An 18534-nucleotide genomic window follows, 5' to 3' on the forward strand; every position below is an offset into this window, starting at 1 on the left:
CCATCGACCTCAACACCTCCCTGCACTACCTGTCCCCATTAACATCAACACCTCCCTACACTACCTTTTCCACAGTAACCTCAACACCTCCCTGCACTACCTGTCCCCATTAACATCAACACCTCCCTACACTACCTTTTCCACAGTAACCTCAACACCTCCCTGCACTACCTGTCCCCATTAACATCAACGCTTCCCTACACTACCTTTTCCCTACACTACCTTTTCCACACTAACCTCAACACCTCCCTGCACTACCTGTCCCCATTAACATCAACGCCTCCCTACACTACCTTTTCCACAGTAACCTCAATACGTCCTTGTACTACCTGTCCCAATTAACATCAAAACCTCCCTGTTCCACATTAAGCCACTTTTCCAATTTTATTTGTGATTTCAAAGGACTATTTTGTCCAAAACTGACACATTTAACAGAAAAAAACTTTCCCTTGCACTGTACAAATATAGCTTAATAGTCAGCATTGACCATGGTAAATTGCATGATTAAATATAATCTCACTGCCTACTATTGTCAGAATCTGGATAAAGTTATTATAATTCCATCAGTCATACAAATCAACGTAGATTTTCGTACCAGTCTGCTTCATGAGGCCTAATGGATTTAAAAAGAAAGCTGCTAAATGGAGTCTTTTTGGGGCCCTCATTTTCAGGCTTGAGGATTGTCAGTGTTTGATTGAATGGCACAATTTGGGGAATAACCATCTTTGCAAAGACCAGGGATCAAGTTTGGAGTCTGCACATCCTCTGACAAGCACTGGGTGCCCTGTTTTCTTCTTGCATTCAAAGGAATACTGATGTTAATTGGCTGCTGCCAAATGACCCCTTATTGTAGGCATGAAGCAAAAGAACCAAGGGAGGGTTGATGGCCTGTGAGAAAGAATAAGTTGCAGGGTTATACAGAAGCAAGAGAAAAGGAATGGAACTGGATGGGATTGCCCTGCTGGGAGTCTGCATAGACCTGATGGGCTGAATGGCACCCTACTGGGGTGCAGTAAATAAGTAATCAGATGAACGTGAATGGCAGTGAGGAATAGAGATCTTTTGCAGGACAAAGCAACCCACATGAAGGGCTTGACTGAGTCTCGTGAAATTGAGTTTTGCTTAGAAAATGAAATTTCTCAAAAAATGCCTTATCTTAGGAGAGGTATAAAAAGGCAAATGACATTTTGGGTTCAGCTCCGGTTAATGAACAGCACCCTAATCATAGCCATAACTTCTGGTTTGGGAAGAAATGAATCCTTTCTAACAGTCATTTACATTTTACTCATATGGTCATTTTTAATGGGGGGGGGGTGTCCATCAATGCAGTTTTATAGCAAAATAAAGAAATATAAATGCAGACACAAAACATTTTTAAAGTAAAGGGAAATATCTGTGGTTGCCCATTAATAATCAGAAATATAATAGTCCTATTTTATAAATATATATTGTTTAAAATCAGCCAGAAATTGCAAGTAAAATAGATTTTTATCTCCAAAGTCTTTGTTTCTGGTTGCCCACTGCACATATGTAAAACCTGTTTTACTGACAGCCCACGATGCATGCATTAAGATAGAAGATTAATAGGAGCAGGTGATTCAACTCAGTTCAATCATGGCTGATTTGCATTGCAGGGATTTCTGAATAGCTGGATTTATCCAATGTATCTGCCTGTTGCACCTAATCTTTGATGGCGATTTTTATCATCTTGTCTAAGAAACCTCAACTGATTCGTCACTGTGCAACTGAATGGGCTAAACCACTGTACGCATTTATTTTGCAAAATGAGAAGGAGGAACATCAGGGGGCATTTCTTCTCATCGAGGATGGTGGGAGGGTGGAACTAGCTGCCAGCTGAAGTAGTGAATGCAGGCATCTAAGAAAAATTTGGACAGGTACATGGATGGAAGGGGTATGGAATGTGTGCAGGTCATAATGTGTGCAGGCATCATTTAGAAGGGCCAAAGGGCCTGTTTTCTGTACCGCAAAGTTCTGCGCTTCTATGGTTCAAAGTAAAAAGTTAAGTAGATTATTGTGCAGCATGTTGTCTGTGCAGAAACAGACCTTGCAAAGCCAATCTAACTTTCACCAGCTTGAGACCATTAGCAGTCAGTTGCCCACAGTGACAATTATATGGAATACTGCTGGGCAGACCTTACAAGCCTCCTCTTGTTTCTCAACGTCCTAAAAAACATTCTCGAGGGTAATCTTTCCAGATGCAGCTTTATGAGCAGAATCATTGAGTTTCAAACAGCCGTGAACTTCAATCTTTCTCGGAAGCTTTTTTTTCCACGACATGAAGGGAAAAGTTAAGTACCACCACTAGTCCTGGGACACATTCCCATCCAAGATCCTTTGGTGTACTGTAAATCAATATACTTTAAAGATTAAATAAAATCCAAGTGCTCTTTCTTTTGCTAAAAACATTGTCTGACCAGTTGAGCAATTCTTGGATTTATAGTATAGAAGCATCACCAAATTCTTTACGATCCCTGCACCCTGAGTGCAAAGCAGGATTAAGACATGGAACAATTTAACATCCTTTTCATCACCAGACAAATACATGACAGTAATCTACAATTACAGAAAGGCATTAAGTGAATCATATATTAATTATGCTACACACCTCCCAGGAGAATCTTTATTTTCTCATAAGATAAAGAAGACTCTGTCTGGTCTCTGAGATAGCACCTGAAGAGACTGTACAGCACATTTTTAGTTAGCTTGCTCTGATGGGTACTGTGGATGTAAATACCACATAGTGGTGTGAATCATTAAAAAGTCGAGGCACTCAACCTTCTGGCAATAACAGAATAACGGATTATCTGCACCATTGCTCTGTGGGATCTTGCTCTGCACATCTGTCAGTTGCAAAATACAACAATAAGCACACCAAAAGAGTATTTAATTGATATAAAGTTTCAGTCATGCTGTGCTTGTGGAAAGCACGTCCAGAACAAATACTTGTTTACTCACCATGAGGTGTTTTGCAATGTGATAAGTGCTTCGTAAATACAAGCACGGAAACATAGAAGAGTACAGTACAGGAACAGGCTGCACATGCACACACCCCCACCCACACACGCTGCACACGCACACACACACGCCCCCCACACGTGTATGTACATGCTCACATACACCCCACACATACACACACAAATCTCTCCCCACCATCGAGAAAATCTACATGGAACGCTGCTGTCAGAGAGCAGCAGCTATCATCCAGGATACACACCACCTATTCTCTATGCTCGCTGCTGCCATCAGGCAAGAGATGCTTCAAGACTTGTACCCCTCCACCATCAGACTCCTAAACAATAAACTCAGTTACTCATTTAAGGACTCATACTTTGCGCATTATTTATTACTGAATACATTTTTTATTGCACAGTCAGTTTGTTTACATTTCTCTCTTTTAAACAATATCTATTTTTGAGTAGTTTTTTGCACCACCAATAAGTAGAAATTCTGCCAGGCCCTCAAGATAAAGAATCTCAGGGTTGTATATACTTTGACAATAAATCTGAACTTTGAACAAGTACAACTTCTATAGGGATTTCTGAGTAGTTTAATTCTCTACACATCAGATGACATCCAGCTTGTTTTTAAAATCTATTTACAAAAACATGATAGTCAAAAGATTGCAGAAGCTGGAAATCAGATATTAATACAGAAAATGCTAGAAACATAGCTGGCCAGTGGTCACATGAAACATAGTTAATATTTTTAACAAAAAAACTACTTCTGGAGAATCTTAGGGGGTCGGGCAGCATCTGCAGAGGTAAGGGAAGAGTCCATAGCCCCTTTTCCTCTGGCATCCTGTCCCAGGAATTAACTGGGAATTTATTGGGACAGGGTCTAGTGGAAAGGGAACACTGACCGAATGCCGGCGTCAAATGACGTTATTTTACATTGAGGATTAACCACCTCTACCCCTCTTATATCCCTGGTGTTTGCTGGCGTCGGTGTGCTGATAAAACCAGTGGACAAGGGACAACAGAAAGTCACCCTTTTCCAGTTGAAGATAGAGCACTCCAATCTCCAGGGATGAGTGTATTCAGTGAAAAACCAATTAGTGTCCTATTTAAGGGTGGCTCAGTGGAAACGGCACAAAGGGCTTCCTATCCCAGGACACTGCACGGCCAATTAACTGGGATGCCAGTGGAGAAGGGGGCTAATATTTCAGGTCTTGAGCCTTCATCAGGACTGAGAGTGTAGAGGGGAGATTCCCAGTATAAAGAGTTGAGGGGACGCTTGAGGCAGGAGCTGGCACGTGATGATGGAGCCATATGGGAGAGAGAGGGTGAAGGCTAACATTTTGTATTTAATCTGTGCTACCTGGGCTGCTGTTTCCAACATTGCTCTGTTCATTACTTATTTTAATTCTGCTTTTTAGACATACACACTGCAAACCCCCTTTGGAATATATTAAGTTGGGAGCTATGAATGGATGCCAAAGTGACAAGTAAAATTCAATACCGTTGAGTTCAGATAATTCACACGCACTCCCCATTAAATTTAGTGTCTCGGAACTAACAGGAGAATCAAAAGTAGAGACTGCTCAATGATTCAATTGAGAGAATGCATTACCTCAACACTTCCCAGAGTGAACAGGACTGCAGCACACCAGGCATCTCAATTCGACAGAAATGTTGTAAATTCTTACACAGCCCATGTGCAAAAGCGATGTGGACAAAGGGAAGGGACGAGGCTTCCGAGCCAATGAGAACAACCCTGCCGATCTCAGAATGCCACTGAACTAATAGGGAAACAATTGTGCTGGTCATTGATTTCAGCCACTTAACTCAGTGTCTATTTGGGTGCAGGATCTGTAACTAGGGAAACGCCAATGCTGAGGGAGAGAAAGCATCCCAGGAAAACCTGCTCTAAATGCAACACCATACCAAGAGAGAAAGTGACAACAAATGTAAGAACAATTGCATCGTTCCCTCAAGTTTTCTTGCTCAATACAATTAGCCAATAATTTTATCCCTGTGCAGGTCAAATGAGAAAAGCAAATCTGAAGGCTTTATATCTTAATGCAAGAAGCATTCGGAACAAGGTAGATGAATTAGCTGTGGAAATTGAGATAAACAAATATGATTTGATTGTGATTACAGAAACATGGCTGCAGGGTGGGCAAGCCTGGGAACTTAACATTCCGGGGTATACGGTATTTAGGAGGGATCAGCAAGAAAGAAAAGGGGGTGGGGTAGTATTGATGGTGAGAGAAGGGACCGACACGATTGACAGGAAGGATATCAACTCAGAAGATACGGAATCTTTATGGGTAGAACTGAGGAATAGCAAGGGGCGGAAAACATTAGTGGAGGTGGTATATAGGCCTCCAAATAGTAGTGTAGAGGTGAGGGAAGGCATTAAAAGAGAAATTAGAAACCGTGCAATAAGGGAACAGCTGTCATCATGGGAGACTTTAATTTGCATATAGATTGGACTAACCAAATTAGTAAAAATACTGAGGAGGAGGAATTCTTTGAACGTTTACGGGACGGTTATCTAGACCAATATATCGAGGAACCAACTCGGCAGCAGGCCATTTTAGATTGGGTATTATGCAATGATAAGGGGCTAATCAACAATCTTGTTGTACGAGGCCCTTTGGGTAGGAGCGATCACAATATGATCGAATTCTCACTCGACATGGAGAGTGATGAAATTAAAACCGAGACTAAGGTCCTGAATTTAAATAAAGGGAATTATGATGGTATGAGACGGGAGTTGAGTAAGATTGATTGGGTGGTGTTTATGGGGGGGTTGATGGTGGATAGACAATGGAAAGCATTCACAGATCTAATTGCAGTAATCGTTTATACTGGTTTGGCATAAAAGTAAACCAAAAAAGGTGACTCAACCGTGGATAACAAGGGAAATTAGAGACAGCATTAGGTCCAAAGAGAGAGCATATCAATCGGCCAAAAAACGTACCACAACCAAAGACTGGGAGCAGTTCAAGATGCACCAAAGGAAGACGAAGGGATTAATCAAGAGAGCAAAAATAAATTTCGAAAGTAAGCTTGCGGCAAATATAAAAACCGACTGCAAAAGGTTTTATAAATATGTCAAGAGGAAAAGATTGGTGAAATCCAGAGTAGGTCCCTTGCAGTCGGAATCAGGGGAATATATAATGGGGAATAAGGAAATGGCAGACCAATTAAATTCTTACTTTAGTTCTGTTTTACAAGAGAGGATACAAATAACCTCCCAAGGATGTTGGGAAACATAGAGACTAATGCAAGGGAGGAACTGAAAGAAATCAGTATCTCTAAGGAAATGGTCTTGGGGAAATTGATGGGATTGAAGGCAGATAAATCCTAAGGGCCTCATAATCTACATCCTAGGGTACTCAAGGAAGTGGCCATTCAGATAGCAGATGCTCTAAGAATTATTTTCCAGAACTCGATACTCAGGATCAGTACCCATGGATTGGAGGGTAGCTAATGTTACCCCACTATTTAAAAAGGGAGGTAGAGAAAAAGCGGGGAATTATAGGCCGGAAAGCCTTACATCAGTAGTGGGCAAAATGATGGAATCCATTATTAAGGATGTAATAGCGGAGCATATGACTAGCAGAGAAGGGATCAGACGGAGTCAACATGGATTTACAAAAGGTAAATCGTGCTTGACAAATCTATTGGAATTCTTTGAGATGGTGACAGGTAAAATAAATGGGGGAGAGCCAGTGGATGTGGTGTACCTGGACTTCCAAAAGGCCTTCGATAAGGTCCCACATAAACGACTGGCTTCCAAAATCAAGGCTCATGGGATTGGGGGCAAAGTATTGATGTGGATTGAGAACTGGCTGGCAGGTAGAAGACAGAGAGTTGGGATAAATGGCTCATTTTCTGAGTGGCAGGCGGTGACCAGTGGGGTACCACAGGGATCTGTACTGGGACCCCAGCTGTTCACAATTTACATTAATGATCTGGATGAGGGGATTGGATGTAATATCTCCAAATTTGCAGATGACACTAAGCTAGGAGGAGTTGTGTGCACGGAAGAAGGGGTCAGGAAGCTCCAGTGTGATTTGGATAAATTGAGGGACTGGGCAGATACATGGCAAATGCACTACAATGTGGATAAATGTGAGGTTATCCACTTTGGTAACACAAACCGGAGGGCAGATTACTATTTGAATGGCAATAGATTAAGAGATGGGGAAGTGCAGAGAGACCTAGGGGTACTTGTACACCAGTCTCTGAAGGCGAGCATGCAGGTACAGCAGGCGGTTGAAAAGGCAAATGGTATGTTGGCCTTCATATCAAGAGGGTTTGAGTCTAGGAACAAGGATACCTTACTGCAGCTGAACAGGGCCTTGGTGAGACCCCACCTGGAGTATTGTGTGCAGTTTTGGTCACCTTATCTAAGGAAGGATGTTCTTGCAATGTAGGGAGTGCAGAGGCGATTCACCAGGCTGATACCTGGAATGGCAGGAATGACTTATGAGGAAAGATTGCGCAAATTGGGATTGTACTCGCTGGAGTTTAGAAGATTGAGAGGGGCTCTCATAGAGACATATAAAATTCTGGCAGGACTGGACAGAATGGATGCAGATGGGATGTTTCCAAGGATGGGAAAATCCAGAACCCGGGGCCATGGTTTGAGGATAATAGGCAAACCATTTAGGACCGAGATGAGGAGGAATTTCTATACCCAGAGGGTGGTGAATCTGTGGAATTCATTGCCACAGAGGGCAGTAGAGGCAGGTTCATTAAATATATTTAAGAGGGAATTAGATATCTTTGGCTTGGCTTCACGGACGAAGATTTATGGAGGGGTAATGTCCACGTCAGCTGCAGGCTCGTTTGTGGCTGACAAGTCTGATGTGGGACAGGCAGACACGGTTGCAGCGGTTGCAGGGGAAAATTGGTGGGTTGGGGTTGGGTGTTGGGTTTTTCCTCCTTTGTCTTTTGTCAGTGAGGTTGGCTCTGCGGTCTTCTTCAAAGGAGGTTGCTGCCCACCGAACTGTGAGGCGCCAAGATGTACGGTTTGAGGCGATATCAGCCCACTGGCGGTGGTCAATGTGGCAGGCACCAAGAGATTTCTTTAGGCAGTCCTTGTACCTCTTCTTTGGTGCACCTCTGTCATGGTGGCCAGTGAAGAGCTCGCTATATAACACGATCTTGGGAAGGCGATGGTCCTCCATTCTGGAGACGTGACCTACCCAGCGCAGCTGGATCTTCAGCAGTGTGGACTCGATGCTGTCGGCCTCTGCCATCTCGAGTACTTCGATATTAGGGATGAAGGCGCTCCAATGAATGTTGAGGATGGAGCGGAGACAACGCTGGTGGAAGCGTTGGTGATGCCGGTAGAGGACCCATGATTCGGAGCCGAACAGGGGTGTGGGTATGACAACGGCTCTGTATACGCTTATCTTTGTGAGGTTTTTCAGTTGGTTGTTTTTCCAGACTCTTTTGTGTAGTCTTCCAAAGGCGCTATTTGCCTTGGCGAGTCTGTTGTCTATCTCGTATAAGTGTATTAAAGGTTACGGAGAGAAGGTGGGGACGGGGTACTGAACTTTAAGTTCAGCCATGATCTCGTTGAATGGCGGAGCAGGCTCGAAGGGTCGAATGACCTACTCCTGCTCCTATCTTCTATGTTTCTATGTTTCTATGAGAATCTGCCCTCACCATCAAAAATAAGTGATTATTTGGCATATACCATGATCTGCCTGAAGTGAAATATTCCCTCCTTAAACATACTTGAGGTGTGCACTTCAGAGAATTTGCTCAAAACTGCAATCTCACTGAAAGAAGACAGAATTGTGTCCTAATTTAGAATCTGAAATATCACACTCTTCCATACCCAAACTTCAAAAGGGCTAAATCAGAAGAATTTCTTTTTACACACACCTGCCCATTGGGCTAATAAAACAAGGAATTAAATCAGAGATTATATGAAGGATTAACAGTGTGTTTGATGAAAGGAGTTAATGGGGAAAGTGAAGAGAGGGAGAGCTTAATGGATCTCAAATATCCTAATTTCCACCCTCAGTGGCTTCAGTGCTGAATTCCACATTGCAACAAGAGGTGATGCCTTAACTTCCTGAATGTTATTTTTCATAGGATGACATCTTCGAGACAACCCATCCCCCAAATCGAGGGTTCACCTAGGAGTGAAGCTTTGCTATCTCCTGCTGCACCAGTTTGACCACCAGAACAAGGAAAAGCCACTATGCACCCCCATATCCCCTAATGATCTTCTATGGTCAGTATCTAAGGATGACGTGTGAGCTGCCTTCAGGAGAGTGAATCCAAGGAAAGCAACTATTCTGGACGAAATACCCAGCCGAGTAGCTGTGCTGACCAACTTTCCAATGTATTAACTGATATTTTCATCATCTCATTCCAGGAGGGAATGGTACCCACCTGTTTCTAACAGATATCAATCATACCTGTGCCGAAGGAGAACCTGGTAACCTGCCTATGGACAAGTGGTACTCACATCCACAGTGATGAAGTGCTATGAGAGGCAAGTTTTAAAACATATCAGCTCCTGTCTGAGTGGTGACATGGATCTGTTCCAATTTCCCTAACGCAGCAACAGGTCTATGGCAGATGGCATCTCATTGGCTCTACACAAAGCCCAGGAACACCTAGATAGCAAACACACATACATCAGCATACTCTTTATCGACTACAGTTCAGCATTTAACACCAATATCAGCCCAACACCTGGGCTTCAACACACCATTGTGTAATTGGATCCTGGATTTCCTCCAGACCACAATCAGTGAGGAATGGCAAGAACATCTCCCCCACAATTCCCATCAGTATTGGAGCACCTCAGGGCTTTGCTCTTAGCCTCCTGCCCTACTCACTTTACACCTATGACTGTGTGGCTCTGTACAACAATAACACCATCTGCAAATCTGCCGATGATGTCAAAAAGGGGTGAGCATATCGGAGGGAGAATGAAAACTTAGCTGAATGGTGTACTAACAACAACCTCTCACTCAATGTCACCAAACCAAGGAGCTGATCGTGGACTTTAGGAAAGGAAAACTAGTGGTGTACGATCCAGTGATCATTGGGGGATCAGAGGTGGAGAGGGCAAGCAAATTAAAATTCCTGGGAAGACTTTTCCAGGACCCAACATGCCAATACCATCGTGAAGAAAGCACATCCGTACTTCCTCAGGAGTTTGCAGAGGTTTGGATGACATCAAAAAACTTAACAAACTTCTCCAGATGTGTAGTGGAAAGAGTGTTGACTGGCTGCATCATGGCCTGTTATGGGGGCACCAATACCTCTGAGTGGAAATTCCTGCACAAGGGAGTAGATACAGCCCCGTACATCACAGGCAAAACTCTCTCCACCATCAAGAAAATCGGCATTGAGAGCTGCCATCTCTTTTGTACCCATATTATTTCTTGAATACTTTTTTTATTCACTACCAATAAGTAGAATTTCTTTGGCCTCCAGGAAAAGAATCTCAGTGTGGTATGTAATGTCATGTATGCACTCTGACAATAAATCTGAACTTGAACTTGAATGGCTCTTGAACTGAGGAAGCATCTAGATCCCAAACCTATTGCAATAATAAATGTTTCAACCAATTCAGGTTTAGAGAAACTTAGATGAACGAGATGAATTTTTAATGACAATCGGGTAATTGCTACTGGGACTAACTGAGCTTCAGATTTACTTAATTGCCCAATTTTAAACTCCCTGGCAGCCATAGATTCTGATAAACATCTCTGAATCAATGGACCAGAACTGTCTGCCGGACCAGTAGTTTAACGACTAAATCACTGTACTGCTCCTCTGGAGAATCTGGGTTCTCCACATGAGCCAAGTTAGACCTAAGACCATACTAAACTCAGTTGTGTGTATCAGGTTCATGGCCTTCCTTCTCTTGGTAAATCTAGTGCTTGTCTAGATGCTTCTTAAATATCGCAAGAATATTTGCTACCAACGCCACCACAGGCGCACTCTGTGTTAAAATGTTCTTCCCCTCATATCTCTTTTAAATCTTCTACCTCTTACCTTAAAACTATACCTTATTGAGCTGGAAAATGCAGGAGATGCTCAGCTCCTGCAAAACCTGGTCCATTTGTAGAAATGATTACAAACTTTACGAAAACCACCTTAACATCTCCCACCTCGGTGACCATGCTGCCTTGACTGCTGGGTGAACAGATGCAATCCTTGATCAACCACAGTTCATGACCTTTGGCCCCTGGATGGCAAGTAGCATTGTGCTTTATGTCTTCTATTGTCTATTTTGCTCATCAAACCAAACGACAACAGAACTTATAAGATTACATCCCTGTCAGTTTTCCTGGTTCTTATTTATTTGATTTTTATCACAACATGTCCCCAGGAGCTCTGTCTAGCCAGATGTGTCGTAAGATCATTTAAATTTTTAACTTTAAATTTAGACATACAGCACCGTAACACAAGACCTTGCCACCCATTAACACCCTACTGAACTACAACCCTGGTACATTTTTGAAAGGTGGGAGGAATCCCGAGTACCCAGACACAGAGAGAACATTCAGACAGCACGGGATTCGCTGGCGCTGTAACAGCATTGCACTCACCGTGCTGCAGAGGAGAAAATAAAATGTAAGGGATCAGAAATATACTGAAGCATGCATTGGACTCCAAGCAATTACTCCATTCACTCACGTTGAGTGAATGAACTGCCTTGTTATTCAAGCCAACGAATCTTGACTTGGCCAAAAATAACAAATGCTTGACAGGGCCTAATAGATCTATTCAGTGGTCGAAGTCACCTTGGTGACCATAAAACCTTCTTCTGCTCTCTGTACACCTATGCCTTGATTTAAATGTCCTTTTATTCAAACCCTCCAACCCTCCCCTTCTCTGAAACAAATCTGCCAAGATCTCTGTGACCTTCCAACACTGGTCTCTCAGGTTCAAGTTTATTATCATCTGACTGTACATATACAACCAGGCGAAACAGTGTTGTTCACCCCTTGCATTTCAACAGCTGCAAGAGCACTAAAATATCTCATCTCTCTCTAACTGAAATTATTCTTACATGCCCTGTCTCCAGGCTTGCTGTCAAGCTTAGTTTGACGACACATCAGATGTGTGGCATTTCGCCACATTAGAAGATGCTATTGGTGGAATAAGATGCTTGTGAGCCAAAGGTGAATCTGTAATCCTGACATTTCAAATGGAGAGGCAACTTGAATGATGATAGGTTGTGATGGTGAAGTGCAGTGAGAAGGTCTGCAATGCAAGCAGTCCAGCTAGTCAACCCACAAGTAGTGCAACAGTTGACCACAGTTAAAATGTCAGAGAGAGATGAGTAGTAACTGAGCAGGGGCAACAGTGTTTAACTCGTGTGGGGTTCATTCAGGAGCTTGATAAGAGTGGGAAAGGGATCTTGGGGTGATGTGATCCCACTCTCATGAATCTTCTTCTCGATGGGAGGAGGGTGAAGAGAGTCCAGCTGAGGTAGGATAAGGCTTTTAACAAGCTGGTTGCTTTTCCAAGGCAGAACTTAATAATAATAATTTTCCCTTTGAAGATGGAGATAAGGCTCTTTTTTTCCCTGGGGGTGGGGAGGGGGGGGGGGGGGAAGGGAGGGTGCTTCATGTCTCTTTGGAACTCTGTTCCTCAAAGAAAAGAGGTGGCCAGGTCTTTGTTCATTTATATGTGGGGTTGAGGTGACTGTCAGATCATTTTAGCTGTCATTGAATGGCAGTGCAGGAATCTAGGGATCAAGCAGCCAACTCCTGTTTGTTCATTTGTTGAACTGAAAGACTCTTTGGAACTTGCTCCTTCAAAGGATGACGGACTCAGAGGTTTACTTTTAAGGCAGAGTTAAGCAAATTCTTGATAAACCAGTGCACAGGGAAAGAAAATGAAATTACAATGAGATTAACCAATGGCAACCATAGACATACAATGGCAGAGAGGGCTTGAGGGATCATTTCCTAACTGGTATATTTCTCAACAAAAAAAATCTGGTAATTATCTCATGGGAAATCTTGCTGAGCTTAAATTGGGTTCCCTTATTACAAGAGTTACTGCCTTTCAGAGAGAATTTATTGCCTGAAAAGTGCTTTACAGGTGACTCATTGAGGTATCCTTTTCTAACGGAATTTTGCAGTTGGTTACTAAGCAGTAAATCTGTTGCCCTTGGTTGCGTACACATGTAGTCTTGAAAAGAATTGTGTTTTCTCCTAGTGATTGTTTTTTTTCACAACCTTGAAGAATCTGCCTGTCAGAAAGCAATAGGAGAAATCACTAAACAATGGAAAAGTCCCAACAACATGCAGTGAAATGAAATTAGATCACGACTGACTTGCAAACATATCTTAAAGCAGGAATTCTTCAATTCTAATCATGCAAATTCAACATCTTTCATTTCTTTAATGATACAACATGGTAGAAGGCCCCTCCGGCCGATGAAATCCGTGCCACCCAATTGCACTGAGTTAGCATGGAAGAAATTGGAGCACCCAGAGAAAACCCACGCAGGTTACAGGGAAAATGCATTAACTCCTTAGAGACAGTGCCAAATCTTTAGTCTCATTTCTCTGTATGGGTGAGAAGTTGGTGGGAGGTAGAAAGAGAGGGGGCCATGTCACAGAGATCAATGGAGACATGGAGATGAGGAAGCCTCCTCTAACCTCCACTTCTTGGTTCTAAAGGAACTGAAGATCATTCCAACTCCATGGTCTGTCTCAGAATTGAATTTGTTCACCTCAATTCATCCAAACAAAAGAGTGGGGGTGGGTGGGGGGGGGGGAATGGTAAAGACAGGAGAATATAGGTGGAGAAAGGAGGGAGGGATAGCAGCAATGTCAGGGAGGATGGATGGCTAGGTGGATGGAGAACTGGTTAAACAGGAAAAGGGTGAGGGGAAAGAAAAGGTTTAGTGGAAAGCAGTAAAGTCAATGTTAATGCCATCTGGCTGGAGAGTGCCCAGACAGAAAAATAAGGTGTTGTTCCTTCAATCTACGGATGGATAGTACACAAGGCCATGGAGGGACATGTAAGTGCGGGAGTGTGACTCGGAATTGAAGTGGGTGGCCACTGGGAGGTTGCTGTGGTTGTGAATGGAGAGGAGATGCTGAGCAAAGCACCAGTCTGCAACCGGTCTCTCCGATGTAGAAAATGCCATAAAGGGTGCATCCGTTTGCATTAAATTACTGTAAATTGGCCACAGGCACTCCGTAAGAAACAGGCCTAATGAATATGACGTTCCCCTTTCAGCAAACTCCACCACACAGGAAGGCTGTGTAAAAGTGCCCCTGTATAAACAACAGCATCGGGACGCACCAGAGGTAACTATGCTCATTTCATTCCCCGGAATAATTCCAAAGATTCTGTGTAAAAATGCCAATAGGCTCAGAGGGATACAGCACAGAAACAGGCCACCAAACCTGCACTGACCATCACCCGCCCATTCTCACTAATCCCAAGCAATCTAATGCTCACGGTCGCGTTGTCACGGAAACATGAGAAAACACACTACCTCGATTAAATGCCAAGCGCCTCTAACTGCACGAAGCTCCCTCCGCACCAGCCTGAATTATATTCTCTTGTATTTGGTGTTGGACTTCTAAAGTTCCAGAATGCTACCTACTTAGCCACAACCGACCAACAAACAACTTTATATCATTTCCTTTGTGGAATCAGAGAGCAATGATGCAGAATCTTCCCTTGAGGAAAAGAGAAAAATTATCAATTGTTCCTGCTACAGATTCCCATTGCATGTTAATACCACCCTTCCATCAAATACAGCTTCTATTTATTTAGTGTTGTTTCACTGGCACTCAGTCACATAGCAGATAGTAGATATTAAATTTGGGCAAAGAGGAAGGCTGTTTCACCCAATGGATAATCATCTGGAACACAGCCTTAGAGGGGTGATAGATGAATCAATTATGTCTTTCAAGAGGAATTAGATAACTATTGAAGGAACACATTTCCAGAACTTCAGGAAGAGCCACGGCATGGGACTACCTGGACTGCTCTGACAAAGCCTTGATAATGCATTGATGGGCCAAGTGACCTCTTTATAACAATTCTCTGGTGTTAGGAAGGTTTTAAAGATCATCTTAAATGGGGAAAGGGGTGTCAAGAGATGGAAAATTTAGGAATAGAATTCCATAACATGCCTATTGGTGGATTAAAGCCAAATAGTTTAGTAATTAAATTTGGGAATGATTATGGGGTTGGGAATGAAGAGCACAGACTTCTCAGAGGTTTATAGGACAGAAAGAAATTGCAGAGCTAGGAAGGAGGGAAAATGAATTTTAAAACTGGGGAACTCCTAAAATGAGGGTGAGTGCAGTCAGTGGGTAGAGGGGTGATGAATGAAAAAAAGATTGGTGAGGAAATAATCTGCTGAGATATTGTGGGTAGGAAAACACAATAATCGCTTGGCCTCAATACTGCACAGAGATAGTGAGCTGTGGCAGAGTCTGCGAGAGTCAACGGCCTGCAAATTGCTTCCTGGTCGATAGAACTAAACATACTACCAAACAGTGCCAGCAGGCTGACCTAGCCTCCAGAATCCATTCTATTGACTTTTATGGTCAGTGTTTCAAGGGCACAGCAGAGTATGCTGATGTGAATAGATAGCTCACGCACTTTAAGTGATGGATGGGAATTTCTCAGCATCAGATTGCAGCAAGGAGTGAGCTTTGGAGAGGAAGAGGGGAAGGGGGGTGCCGATCCCATGCAAGGCTGGTGGAAAGCACAATTACTTTTACTGCTCAGACATAGCCAATTCACCCCAACAACTTCACATCAGTGGCTTTGCTCCAAGCAAACATAATCCAACCCTTACCACCTTGGAATTTCTCGCTCCCTCAGGTTTTTACCTTGCTGCCTTCAGAAGATATCCATGCTGTTTGCTTCAACTACCCCCCCCCCCCACCCCCCAACTCTTGCATTTATGACTCCCAATACACTCTTCCATCTCTATCTTCTCAGGCATCTTCATGATCTAACGTCTTTATCAGGTCACTTGTCAACCCTTTGCTGATCTAAAGAATCAAAGACTGATCGACCCCTGGTCTCCAATAATCTCCTAGTTTTATCCTGCAACCTTGATTGAGCCTTTCTTCCTATTCCTGTAGCATGAACCTATGCCTCCTCCAAGGTGGTACCCAACGTCCCAGGAATAGCTTTGTCATCATCCAGTTACTCCAGCCCTATCTGGTCTTCTCTCCAGTACAACATCTCCCTATGGCTCCAGGCCTGAACCTGGACGATCAGGGTTATTGAGGGGAGGGGATGCTAGCCCTGAATCATATAGCATATAAGGATCTATGGATACGCAGAATATGTGGATATAGGAACAAGGAAACAGTGGAACAATAGAATATATGGATCTTAAGAGTCCATTCACCACCACCCCCATGGACAAGTTTTACAAATCATTATGACTGTGTTTGACATGTACCCCCTACACCAATGGTTCTCAACCTTTTTCCTTTCCACTTAAGTAATCCCTTACCAACCACAGAGCATCTCTGGCATCCCATGCCCCATGGGTGCACTGTGGCTTGTAAGGGGTTACTTTAGGTGGCATGTAAGGTTGAGAACCACTGCCCTACAACCATCTGCCTGCCTTAATTCCTCTAACTTTTCACACCCTTAGCTGTAGGTTTTAAAATAATCATTCAGCTGCTAACTTAAAAAAAAATTAAAACACCTCAATTAGAGAATTATCAACCCCCACCCCCCCCCCCCCCTTCCCCTGCAGCTTGAGGGGGAGAATTCTCAAATCCCATTGCGAATGCGGCTGCCCGCAGCGCTCTGTGAGACACCGCATCTCCCTCATCCAAGCAGACCACCCCCCACCAGCTCTCCCTTCATTGCCCCCGAGCCACGGAAGGTCTTGGGAAGAGCGACTGCAACAACATCCACAAATCCTGCTGAATAGCTGCAAAAAGCACAGGGGGTTTCTTTTTTTTAAAAAAGCCCCCCCCCCTTTTTTTTAAAGGGACATGTCACTGGCTTGGTTCATTACGGTGGTCCCTATAAATCACAGATTTCATGCAAGAGTTGTAAAGTGACTTCTGGAATAATCCAAGCAGATTTAAACCAACACAAAGCAGCCAGTCGCAGACTTAAACAAGAAGAGACTGGATCTCACCGAGTTCTGGTTCAATGGCACTGGATTGAAGCTGCCTGTGAGCGTCCTTCAGCCAACATCAGACGCACACATCCTTCAGGGTCTGATGAGAGCGCAGATCTCATCAATATCGGCTCTGATCTTCGTCCTGCTCTGCCCTTCTCTCTCTCTCTCCTCACATTCTCCAAGCTGGGTGATTGATCCTTCAGCCTCCCTCCCTTCACTCAGGGGGCCAGTTCCCTTACAAATTAAGCCTCCTGCCTCTTTGGGGCTCGTTTCTCATCTGTCTCTCCAACACCCCACATCCCCAACTCCACCCTCTCACGCTTCCAGATCGTTCACAAAACGTCTGCAGTGTTTAAACTGCACTCGATCAGACACAGGAAATCTGCTCACTGGTCAACATGCCAGAGCCTGGACCCCCAACCAGAGAAGGACTGATATCCCCAGCTGCCTGGGGATTTGACTGCAGCCCCAGTGTCCACGCTTCCCGGATATATTTCTGTCAATAACAAACGCATGCAAACTCTGCAGACCCAGTTCATACCCACCCACCCCCCCTCCACCACTGACCTGCAGTTGAGCACGTTTTTTAACCCCTCTGTGGCCTTGCCCCTACCTATGTCTTCAGGTACATGATCTGCTCTCTTCTCTCACCAGGCTCTTGCCAGATTGATCACTCTCCATCTGAAAAGGGCTTCAGACCAAAGCAGCAAGATTTTTGTTTACATTTCTCTCTGAGCTCCTCCCTGCCTTCATTATTGTCACGTGGACTGAAATACAGTGAAAAGATTTATTTTGCCGGGCATAAGGCCAGAAGATTTAGGAGCAGAATCAGGACATTTGGCCCGTCGAGTCTGTCCCGCCACTCCACCATTGTCGATTTACTGTGCTCTTCAATCCCATTCTCCAGCCTCCCTCCCTGAAACCCTTGATTCCCTTCCTGATCAAGAACGCATCTCACTCTGCCTTAAATATCCTCGATGACATGGCCTCTACAGCCTTCCGCAGCAATTCACCACCCTGGATAAAGAAGGGACGTTTTGTATTCTGAGGCTGTGCCCTCTGGTCACAGACCAGGGGCGTCAGAACAATTCTAATGAGGGGGGCATTAGGGTAACCGTGAAGAGGGGGGCACAAACTAATGTTCGAAAACTCTTTCAGTGGGGGGGGGGGAAGCCGTGCTTATATTGAGTGCCTGATGCTAGTGATGCTAGTCGTGTGGGTGGGGGGGGCATAACTCATTTGGGGGGAAATGCCCACGAATGCCCCCCCTTGATGCCAGCCCTATCCTAGACCCCCCCCCCACCAAAGGAAATATCCTCTCCACATCCACTCTATCCAGGCCTTTCAGTATTTGATAGGTTTCAATGAGATCCCCCTCATTCTTCTAAACTCCAATGAGTACAATCCCAGAACCTTCAAATGCTCCTCATATGAAAA

General features: G+C 43.9%; 1 protein-coding gene across 4 annotated transcripts in view; it reads right to left on the reverse strand.

Annotated features, from left to right (window-relative positions):
* The window catches only part of LOC138765150 (cyclin-dependent kinase 18-like), a 96455-nt gene extending 78676 nt beyond the window's left edge, over positions 1-17779 (reverse strand). For 2 of the 4 annotated variants that reach the window (XR_011358503.1, XM_069941979.1), the window contains exon 1: positions 17711-17779. The gene's annotated coding sequence lies outside the window, so the exon portion shown is untranslated. Of the gene's footprint in view, positions 1-17112; positions 17584-17664 lie in introns of those variants that run through there. The other 2 variants (XM_069941980.1, XM_069941981.1) reach the window with 2 other exon arrangements.
* Between the last annotated feature and the right edge of the window lie 755 nt (positions 17780-18534).

Source organism: Narcine bancroftii, chromosome 5, assembly GCF_036971445.1.
Source record: "Narcine bancroftii isolate sNarBan1 chromosome 5, sNarBan1.hap1, whole genome shotgun sequence".
NCBI lineage: Eukaryota > Metazoa > Chordata > Chondrichthyes > Torpediniformes > Narcinidae > Narcine > Narcine bancroftii.